The sequence below is a fragment of the Oryx dammah genome, unplaced genomic scaffold (genome assembly GCF_014754425.2).
Source record: "Oryx dammah isolate SB20612 unplaced genomic scaffold, SCBI_Odam_1.1 HiC_scaffold_3, whole genome shotgun sequence".
In the NCBI taxonomy this organism is placed as follows: Eukaryota; Metazoa; Chordata; class Mammalia; order Artiodactyla; family Bovidae; genus Oryx; species Oryx dammah.
Window position 1 is genome coordinate 76,782,039 of NW_024070187.1, and position 12,348 is coordinate 76,794,386.

General features: G+C 36.1%; 1 protein-coding gene across 1 annotated transcript in view; it reads left to right on the top strand.

Moving 5' to 3' along the window:
- Window positions 1–12,348, top strand: part of ADGRL3 (adhesion G protein-coupled receptor L3) — a 734,126-nt gene that overhangs the window by 568,719 nt on the left and 153,059 nt on the right. The window lies entirely within an intron of this gene.

A 12,348-nucleotide genomic window follows, 5' to 3' on the forward strand; every position in this document is an offset into this window, starting at 1 on the left:
CATTTCAGAGACCAAGGCTTCATCTGTTTTTCTGCTATATTGTCTTTAGCACCTGGGCTTATCTTCAAAATGACAAGATGCTTACTTAGGATCCAATCATCACTTCATGCTGATTTCTACACACAGAGAAGGACAGTAAACTATTCATTTCTGTTACAACTTTCCAAAAATCTCACCCAATTACATTTAATCATTTCCCCTACTCCTAACCGTATCCCTTGGCTGTTCAGTTTACATAAGTAAATTCTTCTTTGATAGATACAGTTTTGCAGCTGGGCATAGTGTCCAATGATTCTGTATCTAAAACAAGAGAATTATTGGGAAATAGTATTCTTAGATGAAATAAAAAATACTTTTTTCATATTTGATGGTACATATTGATATATTCTTCCAGTTTTGATGTGATATCTGCCAGAGAGTTATGATGATACAATACCAATGGTTACTTTTAAATCCTAAGTAGAGATTAAAATGTCCTTTTGATTGTTATAGTCTGAAGGCAATCATTTTTGTTTAAAGGAAAGAAAAATAGTTTATTTCAAATTATTTCCAGATGGCATTTTTTTCTTTTTAAGTACTTTTCTGAATGGCTAATATAGGTATATGTTAGAAAATTCAAAAAGTAGAATAATAGATATGTCTCCTTCCCAGTCAGGCCACCACACTGCTAACTCCAGGGCATGCCACTGACGTGTCCTATTTCAGTGGTGTCCCCTCGGAGCTGAAAGGTGCAAGCAGCCCTGCCTCTCTCCCCAGTAATTCATATCTCCTTCCTCAAAACAATTACTGTATCAACCTCTTAAATATCTTACCAGGGAAGACTAGTTTTTCTCATATCCATATTTTTATAATGTGTCTTTATAAATCTTATCATACAATCACTAAACAGTGTTTGTTCTCCTTGCCTACTACTAGGACGTTGAGAGTAGCTGTGGCAAACTCACGTTATGTGGTAGCATTCCACCACTGAAAGAATAAACATATACTGATGATGAAAGGCAGTCTTGCATCACAGTTTATACCAATAAAACAAGTTTATCAGTAGGAAAACCAGTTGAATAAAATGCTACACCAAATAGTTAAATACTCTCTAGCCACAGAAATGTTTTTAAAATGCAGATTGATCAAGACTTGATCCCACTCAAAGACTGTCTTTTTCCCTTTAAAAAAAGTCCTGTTTTGGACAATAGTGTTTGAGAATGTGACTCCTCTTGCTGATTTCCCACATCTTAGCTGGCCCCTTCCATAAACTTGGATTCTACACTCCCAAATGACCTAAGGACTTGCATGTCATATTTCCGTGCCTTTGTAGTCACAGTGCCTTCCACTTGGATTCCTTCTTTACTTGTTCTCCTTTCTCTTTCCCTTCTTCTCAGTAGCATTCACTTATCTGACAACATTTACTTGATGCATAAATAGGATTATTCCTATATCCTGAAGACCATTTAAATTGTACTTAGCACATGAAAAATGATCTCTAAATATTTACCATTTAATTTAGGTCTTCATCTAATGTTTCCAATTGCTTGATGGTATTTGCACTGAAGAGTATGAAAGGCAAAAAGATATGACACCAAAAGATGAGCCCTCCAGGTTGATAGGTGGTCAATATGCTACTGAGGAAGAGAGTTGAAATAGCTCTGGAAAGAATGAAGAAGTTGGATTAAAACAGGAATGGATCCAGTTGTGGATGTGTCTGGTGGTGAAAGTAAAGTCTGATGTTGTAAGAAAAATATTGCCCAGGATCTGAGATGTGAAGTCCATGAATCAAGGTGAATTGGACATGGTGAAGCAGGAGATGGAAAGAGTGAACTTCGGCATTCTAGGAATCAGTGAACTGAAATGGATGGGAATGGGCAAATTTAATTTAGATGACCATTATAAGAATGGTCAAGAATCCCTCAGAAGAATTGGAGTAGCCCTCATAGTTAACAAAAGAGTCTGAAATGCAGTACTTGGGTGCAATCTGAAAAATGACAGAATGGCCTCTCTCCGTTTCTAAGGCAAACCATTTAACATCACAGCAATCCACGTCTATGCCCCAACAACTAACACTAAAGAAACTGAAGTTGAGCAGTTCTATGAAGATATACAAGAACTAACATCAAACAAAAATGTCCTTTTCATCAAAGGGGATTGGAATGTAAAAGTAGGAAGTCAAGAGATACCTGGGTGACAGGTAAGTTTGGCCTTGGAGTACAAAATGAAGCAGGGCAAAGGCTAACAGAGTTTTTTCAAGAGAACACACTGGTCATAGAAAACTTCCTCTTCCAACAACACAAGAGACAACTTTACACATGGACGTCACCAGATGGTCGATACCCAAATCAGATTAATTATATTCTCTGCAGCCGAAGGGGGAGAGGTTCTATACAGTTAGCAAAAATAAGACCTGGAGCTGACTGGCTCAGATCATGAGCTCCTTATTGCAAAATTCAGTCTTAAATTGAAGAACATAGGGAAAACCACTAGGCCATTCAGGTGTGTCCTTAATCAAATCCCTTATGATTATATAGTTGAGGTGACTAATAGATTCAAGGGGCTAGATCTGGTAGAGAATGCCTGAAGAACTATGGGCAGAGCTTCATCACATTATACAAAGGCAGTAACCAAAACTATCCCAAAGAAAATTAAATGGAAGAAGACAAATTGGTTGTTTGAGCTGAGAAAAGAAGAGAAGCAAAACCAAAGGAAAGAGGCAAAGATATAACCAATTGAATGAAGAGTTCCAGAGAATAGCAAGGACAGATATGAAAGCTTTTTTAATTGAACAGTGCAAAGAAGGCAGAGGCAAGCAAAGAATAGGAAAGACAAGAGGTCTCTTAAAGAAAATTGAAGATATCAAGGAAACATTTCATGCAAAGACAGGCACAATAAAGGACAGAAATAGTAAGGACATAACAGAAGTTGAAGAGATTAAGAAGAGGTGACAAGAATACACAGAAGAACTATACAAAAAAAAACTGCCTTAATGACCTGGATAACCACATGGTGTGGTTACTCACCTAGAGTCAGACACCCTGGAGTGTGATGTCAAGTGTGCCTTATGAAGCATTACTATGAAAAAAAGCTAATGATGAAGCCAGAGGTGATGAAATTCCAGCTGAGCTATTTCAAATCCTATTTCCTCCTACAGGGGATCTTCCTGACTCAGGAATCAAACCCATGTCTCTTACATCTCCTGCACTCGCAGACATGTTCTTTACTACTAGCACCACCCAGAAAGCTCCTAGACAAATCTAAACAGCATATTAAAAAGCAGAGACATCACTGTGCCAACAGAGGTCCATGTAGTCAAAGCTATGGTTTCTCTTGTAGTTATATACAGATATGAGAGTTGGACCATAAAGAAGACTCAGTGCTGAAGAATCAATGCTTTCCAACTGTGGTGTAGAGAATACTCTTGAGAGTCTCTTGGACAGCAAGGGTATAAAACCAATATATCCTCAAGGAAATCAACCCTGAATAGTCATCAGAAGGGCTGATGCTGAAGCTGTAGCTCCAATACTCTGGCCACCTGATTAGAAGAGCTGACTCATTGGAAAAGACTCTGATGCTGGGAAAGACTGAGGGCAGGAGGAGATCAGAGCGACAGAGGATGAGATGGTTGCTTGACATCACTGACTCAATGGACATGAGTTTGAGCAAGCTCCGAGAGATAGTGAAGGGCAGGGAAGTCCATGGGTTCGCAGAGTTGGAAACTTCTTAGCTACTGAACAACAGCAGAAACAACATTTCCACTGCAGTAGAAATTCTCAAAACACTTCTCTACATCACTGTCACCAGCCCCTCTCCTTATACTGTCTCTTAATTTCACCTCATCAGACTTTGCCCTTGCTACTTTACTGCAACTGTACTAGTTGAGGTCGTTAATGATTTCATGCTGATGAACTCAGTAGTCAGATGTCAATTAACTGTACTTAACCAGTCAGAAGACACAGTTGATTTCTTTGTCTTCCTTAATACACTATCCTGAAGAAAACTCATTCTCTTAATTTTCTTCACTCCTTTTCTTCTAAATCCATGGGTTTGGGTGCCTCTTAGCTCAGCTGACTCTTCTTTGCTCTTTGTTCTGACACTCCTATGTGAGCTAGTTGATTTAAATGGCACCTATGTGCCTAAGACTCACAGATGTTATCTATAGCACAGACCACTTTTGTGAACTCCAAAATTAGCTTGAAGGTAACTTTTCAAATCTTCACTTTTTTTTAAATAGACATCAAATTCATAACTAAATTTCCAATCTTCACCTGAAAACTAGTTTTATGTACAGTGTTTACCTACTCAGTTGATTTGGTTCACCCCCGCCACTTCCTGTTTTCTAAATAAAGCTCCAAACATGGGCCTCTTTAAGATTTTGAAATATGCAAAGCATATTTCCACTTGTTGAATTGCATTCTGTTTATACACCCTTTTGAAATACCTCCTCCAAATATCTACATGGATAACTCTCTCAGCAACTTTGTCTTTTTTAAATCATTACATTTTCAAGGAGGCCCACCTGGGCCATCCTAAGTAAAAGCCAAAAGCCACCCTGTTTCCAGCCCTACCCCTAACTCTGAATCCCCCATAATGTATATTTTCCTTTTATTTTACATGATAGATAGATAGATGATTGGTAGGAAGGCCTGATTTACCTCTTGTCTGTTTGATTAATGTTGTATTTAAGCTTGAAATTCTCATAGAGCCATTCTAATACAAAGCTTGTACTTTGTGTTTCCACTATTAAAATGCTTGTCATGCTGTATTTTACTTGTTTAATTCCTTGGTTTCACTATATTGTTATCACTTTGAAGGAAGGAAGAATAACTATCTCTCTTTGCAGTATCTCAGTTAAAGGCACTTAATTAATATTTGTTGAATGAATGTTGAGTAAGCAAAAAGTTAATGGCAACCTACTCCAGTATTCTTTCCTGGAGAATCTCCATGGGCAGAGAAGCCTGGCAGGCTACATCCATAGGGTTACAAAGAGTTGGACATGACTGAAGGGACTTAGCAAAATTTCTATAACACAACATAGATGTGACAGCATTCAATCATTTTAATTTGGAGAAGGCAATGGCACCTCACTCCAGTACTCTTGCCTGGAAAATTCCATGGTTGGAGGAGCCTGGTAGGCTGCAGTCCATGAGGTCATGAAGGTCAGACACGACTGAGCGACTTCACTTTCACTTTTCACTTTCATGCATTAGAGAAGGAAATGGCAACCCACTCCAGTGTTCTTGCCTGGAGAGTCTCAGGGATGGAGGAGCCTGGTGGGCTGCCGTCTACGGAGTCGCACAGAGTTGGACACGACTAAAGTGACTTAGCAGCAGCAGCAGCAATCATGTAATTTTATATAAGATTTAAAAATAATACAGTCAGTTATAGATTGTTAAATACATTTTTAAATAACAAGGAGTTTCTTGAAGAGGCAGGGTCTTTTTTTTTGTAAAATTTCTGTTTTATCTTGTTCTACTATTAAAGGTTCTTGTTACTATATTCAGATCAGTTGTGTTATACAATCATTTTTATTAAGACTTGAAAATGCCAACACTTCTCTGTAATATAAAAGGGAGTTCAGAGATTAGTGGTTTTTATATGCTTAGTAATATTAAATAACAGTGATTATTAAAAGAATCTTAGGTTTATTGATTAGATGTGTAAATATCAGTCACTCAGCTTGACTTCTAATAAAAAAACTTTTAAGTTTAAAACTGTTTTGAAGACTTCTAACATTTTACCTTTAAAATTTTGATTTCAATCAATGTCTAAAGGTAGATTGGAGTACAATGTGACCTATTCAGGAGTGATGTTAAACTTTTGCTCTATTTTATTTTATTCTCAAATGACAAACTTATTACAAAGTCAAAAATGAAGAGTTAAAGTTTTTTCTAAATTTTAATTATAAATCAATGTAAATTATATATTATATATATATAGACATATATATATATATAGAGAGAGAGTCAGAAAGCAAGAAAACTTATTTTTCTTTCTCTACATAGCCTGAGATTTATACATGACATATATTAAACATGGAGAAGGAAATGGCAACCCACTCCAGTATTCTAGCTTGGAAAATCCCATGGGCAGAGGAGCCTGGCAGGCAGCAGTCCATAGGTCACAAGAGTTGGACACCACTTAGCGCTATCTTTCCTTCTATCTATTAAACATAAATATATATATATGATATAGTAAGGGAAACAGTGTTCAGCATGATTACTGTATATATTGATAAAAAAAAGTACTGTGTTCATGAGAACACAGGAAAAAGACAAAGATGTGAAGGTAAAAAATAAAATTTCTTTTTTCAAAAGGATGTCAGCAATTTATTAATTTAAATTTATCCACTAATGGGAGATAATTGCTCTTAACATTCTAATGGGCTGCCTGATGATAATATACATATATATGAACACATGGTTCAACAAAAGAAAAAAAAAGAAAATTCATTTAAAAATAATGAATGACCTCAAGAACTTAAGATCTAAATTTATAAATCCTTTATGTAAATATATTTAATGGCTATAGATTTTCTACACAATACAGCCCAAACTGCTATCATACTGAAAATCTTCTAAGATCTGAATTATACTCACCATTTCTCTCACTGTACTCTTTTTGTGAAGTGAAGTGAAGTCGCTCAGTCGTGTCCGACTCTTTGCGACCCCATGGACTGTAGCCTACCAGGCTCTTCTGTTCATGGGATTTTCCAGGCAATAGTCCTGGAGTGGATTGCCATTTCCTTCTCCAGGGGATCTTCCCAACCCAGGGATCGAACCCGGGTCTCCCACATTGTAGACAGATGCTTTACCGTCTGAGCCACCAGGGAAGTCCACTTTTTAAAAATCTATCTTTTCTTACATCATGCATTCTTCTCACCCCAAACACAAACCATTTCTTGCCTCAATACCTTCATTTTTTCTTTTTTAATCATTAACTTGCTTATTATGTTCCTCAGCCTCAAACTTCCTCTTCTTAGGTAAAGAAAGCTTATTTATCTTTTAATGTCTGATTCAAAACCAAACACCTCCAGGATCTTTTATCTTTCTCAGCAATAATTCAGTACTTTCTGTCCCATGCGATATGTTTACCTTCTGCTTTGGTGTGTAGGCAAATTAAGAACAGATTTCCTTGTTTTTCCTAAACTTACCCAGCAGTGATTTCCCTAGTTCTTTGCATATCATACATATTTAATAAAATATGAGTTGCATTGAAAGTTAAAATGAATTACCTTCATTCCCTGTAACTCATCCTGCCTTCCTTCCAAACCATGCTGATGTCTGGTCACTCAGAAGACTTCTTGGGTGACATAGCAAAAAGTTATAGGATTAAAAGAAGATGTTTTCAGTTCCCCTATTGTATTAATGATTTGATAGTAAAAGTAGGAGATTTTTGTTTAATGAGCCTTTATTGAATACTAAAATGTCTCAAAACACTAAAATTTACCCTGGAAAAATAAAAATGAACATGATATGTCCCCTGAGGACATCATAATCTAGTGAGAAAGCCAAACCAAATATGAATAATTCTATTAAAGGTGAATAAGTACTAAAAATGGGAGCCCATTGTGACATCAAGTCTCTGATGATAATGATTTGGATAATACTGGCTAATTAATAGATCTTTTCATTTGTACTTAGATAATCTTTACTCATAAAATCAGAGATTTTTTTTTTTTTCCTACTGATTTGAAAAGGGAGAAAACTCACTTTCATGTGAATCTTCACTAGACGGCAATAATTCAGCAAAGAGTTATTGAACACTTCCTGTGTGCCAGGCAGTTTTGGGCACTTACAAATGACACAATCACTACCTTCATGAAGTTTACCCTTTTTTGAGTGAGTGATCTACCAGTTAAATAGCTTTGTAGGTGAATAAATATCTGACACACCTTAGATAATGATACCCATTACAAAGAAGACAAAACATATAATGGATTTAAGTGGGTGACTCTCCTTAGATATGCTGCTAATGGAAGACCTATATGAGCAGCTGATACCTGAGCTAAAACCTGAATGAGATCATGATTAAAAAGCTTGTCTTCAAAAAAACTACTATGATGGTATAGTTGTATATCCTTTCAAAGGCATTCATTCTGTTTGGATCTTTATTTTAATGGTTTTCAAGCAAGGAAGAAGGGTAACTAAGTTTCCCAGGTGATTAGGTTACCTAGTTTATGATTTAGAGTTTACCTTGGTAAGAAATGCCATTGATATATTTCTCACCATGGACCCTTTTATGCATTCTTGCTAAGGAATTCTAGACTATTTCACAAGCACATTCTCCTGGGAAAATGATAAAAATTGATATTGGAAAGATATACAACTATTTTTCACCAAAATTTCACAGTATTTCAACAAATAAATAAATACAAATAAAAACAAATAAATACAGTGTCCCTTTTGAAATATATGAAGTGTGATTAAACAGTTTAAAACACCTTTTAACAAACATGCTCAGTGTAAAATTAGTCAAATGAATTTGCTTAAGATCTGAATTTAATGATGAGGGGTCAGATAATATTGTGCAATGCCAATACATGTCCGGAAAGATATGGGATGTCTATAATTCTGGTATGAATCTAACTGACTTTTCACACTTCCTAATTTATGTTTGATTTTTAGGAAGGCAAAAGTGACTTTAGAGTCTAGTCTGTAAACTGCTTAATAAGAAAAGTAGTATCTTATATAGCATGCCCCTAACCACCCTCAAATTGAAATATGATGCATCTTATTTTCTTATGCAGTTCACACTTTGTTAATTGGTTAGAAAACATCAAATTGCCCAAACGCACACTGAAATGTGTGGTGAAACCAGAATATAAATTCCCAGGTCCATCTTCTATTCAGTTTTTTTGTGTTTTGAAAAAGATAGTAGGGTGAATTAACATTTAGTTTCTGGCAAAGATATTTTTAATTAAATTAACATCCCCAAATTTTAAATTATTTCAGTCTATAATGTCAAAACCATTAGGTATTTTTGTTGTTTTCCTTTTTCAACCTTTTGTGGTTAGAATATATTTTAAGATTTATCCAGAATTAGTCTTATTTATTCTAACTTTAGAATATAAATCTTAGGTCAATAAAAAAAATGATAGCAGATGAGAAATTGATGAGAGCTATTGATCAGTGTCCCATTACCTCACTTTAATCAAATTCATTGTGTATTTCCTGTTCAACTTTGGTTCAAAACTGTAGTTAAGTTCATTTCTTTGGAACCAAATAAAATGAAAAAGTAACATATTTAAAAGAAATGTTTTTGAGGTAGTGAAAGCAATACAATACCTAGTTTGACCAGAAAACCCCCCAAAATGAAAGCTTTATTGCCAAAAGTCATCATTTGTATGTAAAATGTATAAATGTATGAATATATAGGGAAAATGAAATATAGATGTTCTTTTGCTATTGAATATTTGTGACTATTTATTTGATCTTCATGAAACTGGTAACAGGGACATGTCAACAACCTTTGGAAAGCTTACACAAATTGTATTAATTATAAAGCTATTAAAATTGACTTAATTGTGCTATCTCACTAGCAGAAAACAGATCAGTTAGTTCAAGCCTCTGGAATACGTATTATGAGTTTTTTAAAAAAATCATTTATATATTTTTTTACAGTTAGTCTTTGTTGCTATGTGTGGGTGTTCTCTAGGTGCGGTGAGGAGTGGGGGCTGGTCTTCTTTGCAGAACATGGGTATCTCACTGTGGTGGGTTCCCCTATTGTGGAGCACAGGCTTTAGGGTATACAGGCTTTAGTAGTTGTGGCACATGAGCTCAATAGCTGCAGCTTGTGGGCTCTAGATAGCACAGGCTCAGTAGTTGGGCATGGGCTTAATTGCTCCATGGCATGCGGAATCTTCCTTTACCAGGAATCAAGCCCTTGTCCTGTGCAATGGCAGGTGGATTCTTACCCACTGTACCACCAGGGAACATTATGAACTATCTTAATACACATGTTCCTCCCATTCCTCCATAGTAGTTAAGTTGTGCATCAGTTCTGCTTATGAGATTGCATTGTAGAAGAGGCATTCCTTCCAGTTCTCACTTCAGTGTGAATATTTTGCAGTTATCAGGGATGACTTGTGCTTTATTCAGTGAATACCTCTCTTCTTCCCACACTGAACTTTGATATCAAATTAAAATAAAGATAGGATTACACCTAAACACTTGTTATGAGCCAGGAGACCTTATGAAATGATTTCATTATCATCTCTAATTTACAGAAGAGTACAAAAAAGTTAAAAAACTTGCCCAATAGCACACAACTAGTAAGTTGGCAAAGTACAATTGCAGACTCAGCAGATATGGTTCCAAATCCCATACTGATTTTAGCACCTGAGAATTCTGTCTCATTTCTTGTGTTGACATTTCCTTTTATATACTTAGGCAATCATAATAGGTGCTATTTTAAAAATAAATAAATACTAGATTTGTGTCTTAACCCACCCCGATTTTAGGACATGTCATTTCTGCAATAAACTTAGAAATCATTTAGGCTTTAACAGAAAACTTCTCTAAAGACTTTGTCTTATTTGGGACAAAGCAGTTGTTAAAATATGCTCAAAATATATAATGAAAAAATACTGCACCTTATACATTTTCAATTGCAAAACTAAGATAATAAGGGGTGTGTCTGATGTAATTACTGTCAGTTTAAAGACTCAGTATTTTATGTAAAGTACCCCATTTGTAAACAGTTTCCTATTTAGAACATCTCAGAGTTGACTATAGTTGCTTCTTTTCCTTTTGCATTTTTAAATTAAAAAAAAAATCTATAGAGGGCAGAAACATTGCATTATCTTTCCAAAATGTTCCCTGAGGTAAGGTTTAATCAATGTAAGGTGATTCATTAATGTTAAAATGGTTGGTCCATAAAGAAATGGCATAATTTTTGTCACATATGGAGTTTTCAGAGCATTTCTAATGAATTAAGAAGATCAGTGAATCCCAGAAAGAATACTTCCTTGCACTCAAGAGGTCAGTGTCCTCTGTTTGGCTTCAGAGAATACCTAAACTTTTTTGTTGTTTGATTTCTATCCAGCATCTCCTTTTTTTGGCATGTCCTGTTGGCATCACCCCATAGAGAACTTCCTGGAAAGCAGATCAGATTGCTGTGATCAAGAAATGCTTTTGTCTGGTTTCTAGGTCATGTTTTAAACACAGAACAAATGATAGAGCGAAGCATACTATGTGGAAATAGTCATTAAACTCATGAGGGACTTTTTTTTTAACAATGCAAAGTACTCAACTTGCAAGTAGAACTATTTTATGTACAAATCCAGTGATGCTGATTTTTAGCCAGAACTTGGAATAGCTGGGAAAAATATCAAGAACAACTTTTATCAAAAGGCAGATTAGTTTTTGAAGCTGGTGTTAATTGGCAGCAAGGTGTTTCATTATGAAGCTGAATTTTTAACAGTTGTTACTTGGTTACTATGAAAACACCAGCCAGAAGAAAACACTGCAGCTTAAGGGGTATTCCCCCAGTCTCTCCCACTCCCTCTCCCAAGGTGTCAATACTGTGAGTCCTGTTTTAGAACACCTATGTACTGCCTGGAAAGTGCCTGTGTTTGCTGTTTATTCAACTTATTTCCGGATTAGATGCATATTTCATAATCAACAGGTTCAAGGAAGATCACTTTCAAACTGTCAGTGGTGTATTTTTCTGTTGTGCAATTCTCTATGTTTGAGTGAAATCTTAAGACCTTAATGGAAGAATTGTCTCCTTGCAACCCAGAGTATTGAGCTAACAGTTGGAAATATATAAATTGTAACTAGAAAGACAATTCTTTTGGATGAAGCAGAGAGAACTTTGGTACTTTGTCTCTATGTGTGAGTGTACTTACTGCTGATTTTTTTTTTTTTTAAGGAAAAATGCAAGGTAGCAAGCTCCAACTGCTTACTCCTCTTCCTAGTAGTAAACAGCACAAAGGTTTCTCTTCCAAAGCCCTAGGAGTATGTATGCTTTGATATTTTCCCCATCGTGACATTTTACTAGCTGGCTAAGAAAAAAATTGGTTTGCTTAGTGAGTTCTTCAGAGAAGGCAACGGCACCCCACTCCAATACTCTTGCCTGGGAAATCCCATGGACAGAGAAGCCTGCTGGGCTGCAGTCCATGGGGTTGCTAAGAGTCAGACACGATTGACTTCACTTTCACTTTTCACTTTCATGCATTGGGGAAGGAAATGGCAACCGACTCCAGTGTTTTTGCCTGGAGAATCCCAGGGACAGAGGAGCCTGGTGGGCTGCTGTCTATGGGGTCGCTCAGAGTCGGACACGATTGAAGCGACTCAGCAGCAGCAGCAGCAGTGAATTCTTAACCTATGCATAACAAATTCTTGTATTGTCCTGTCTTTAGTC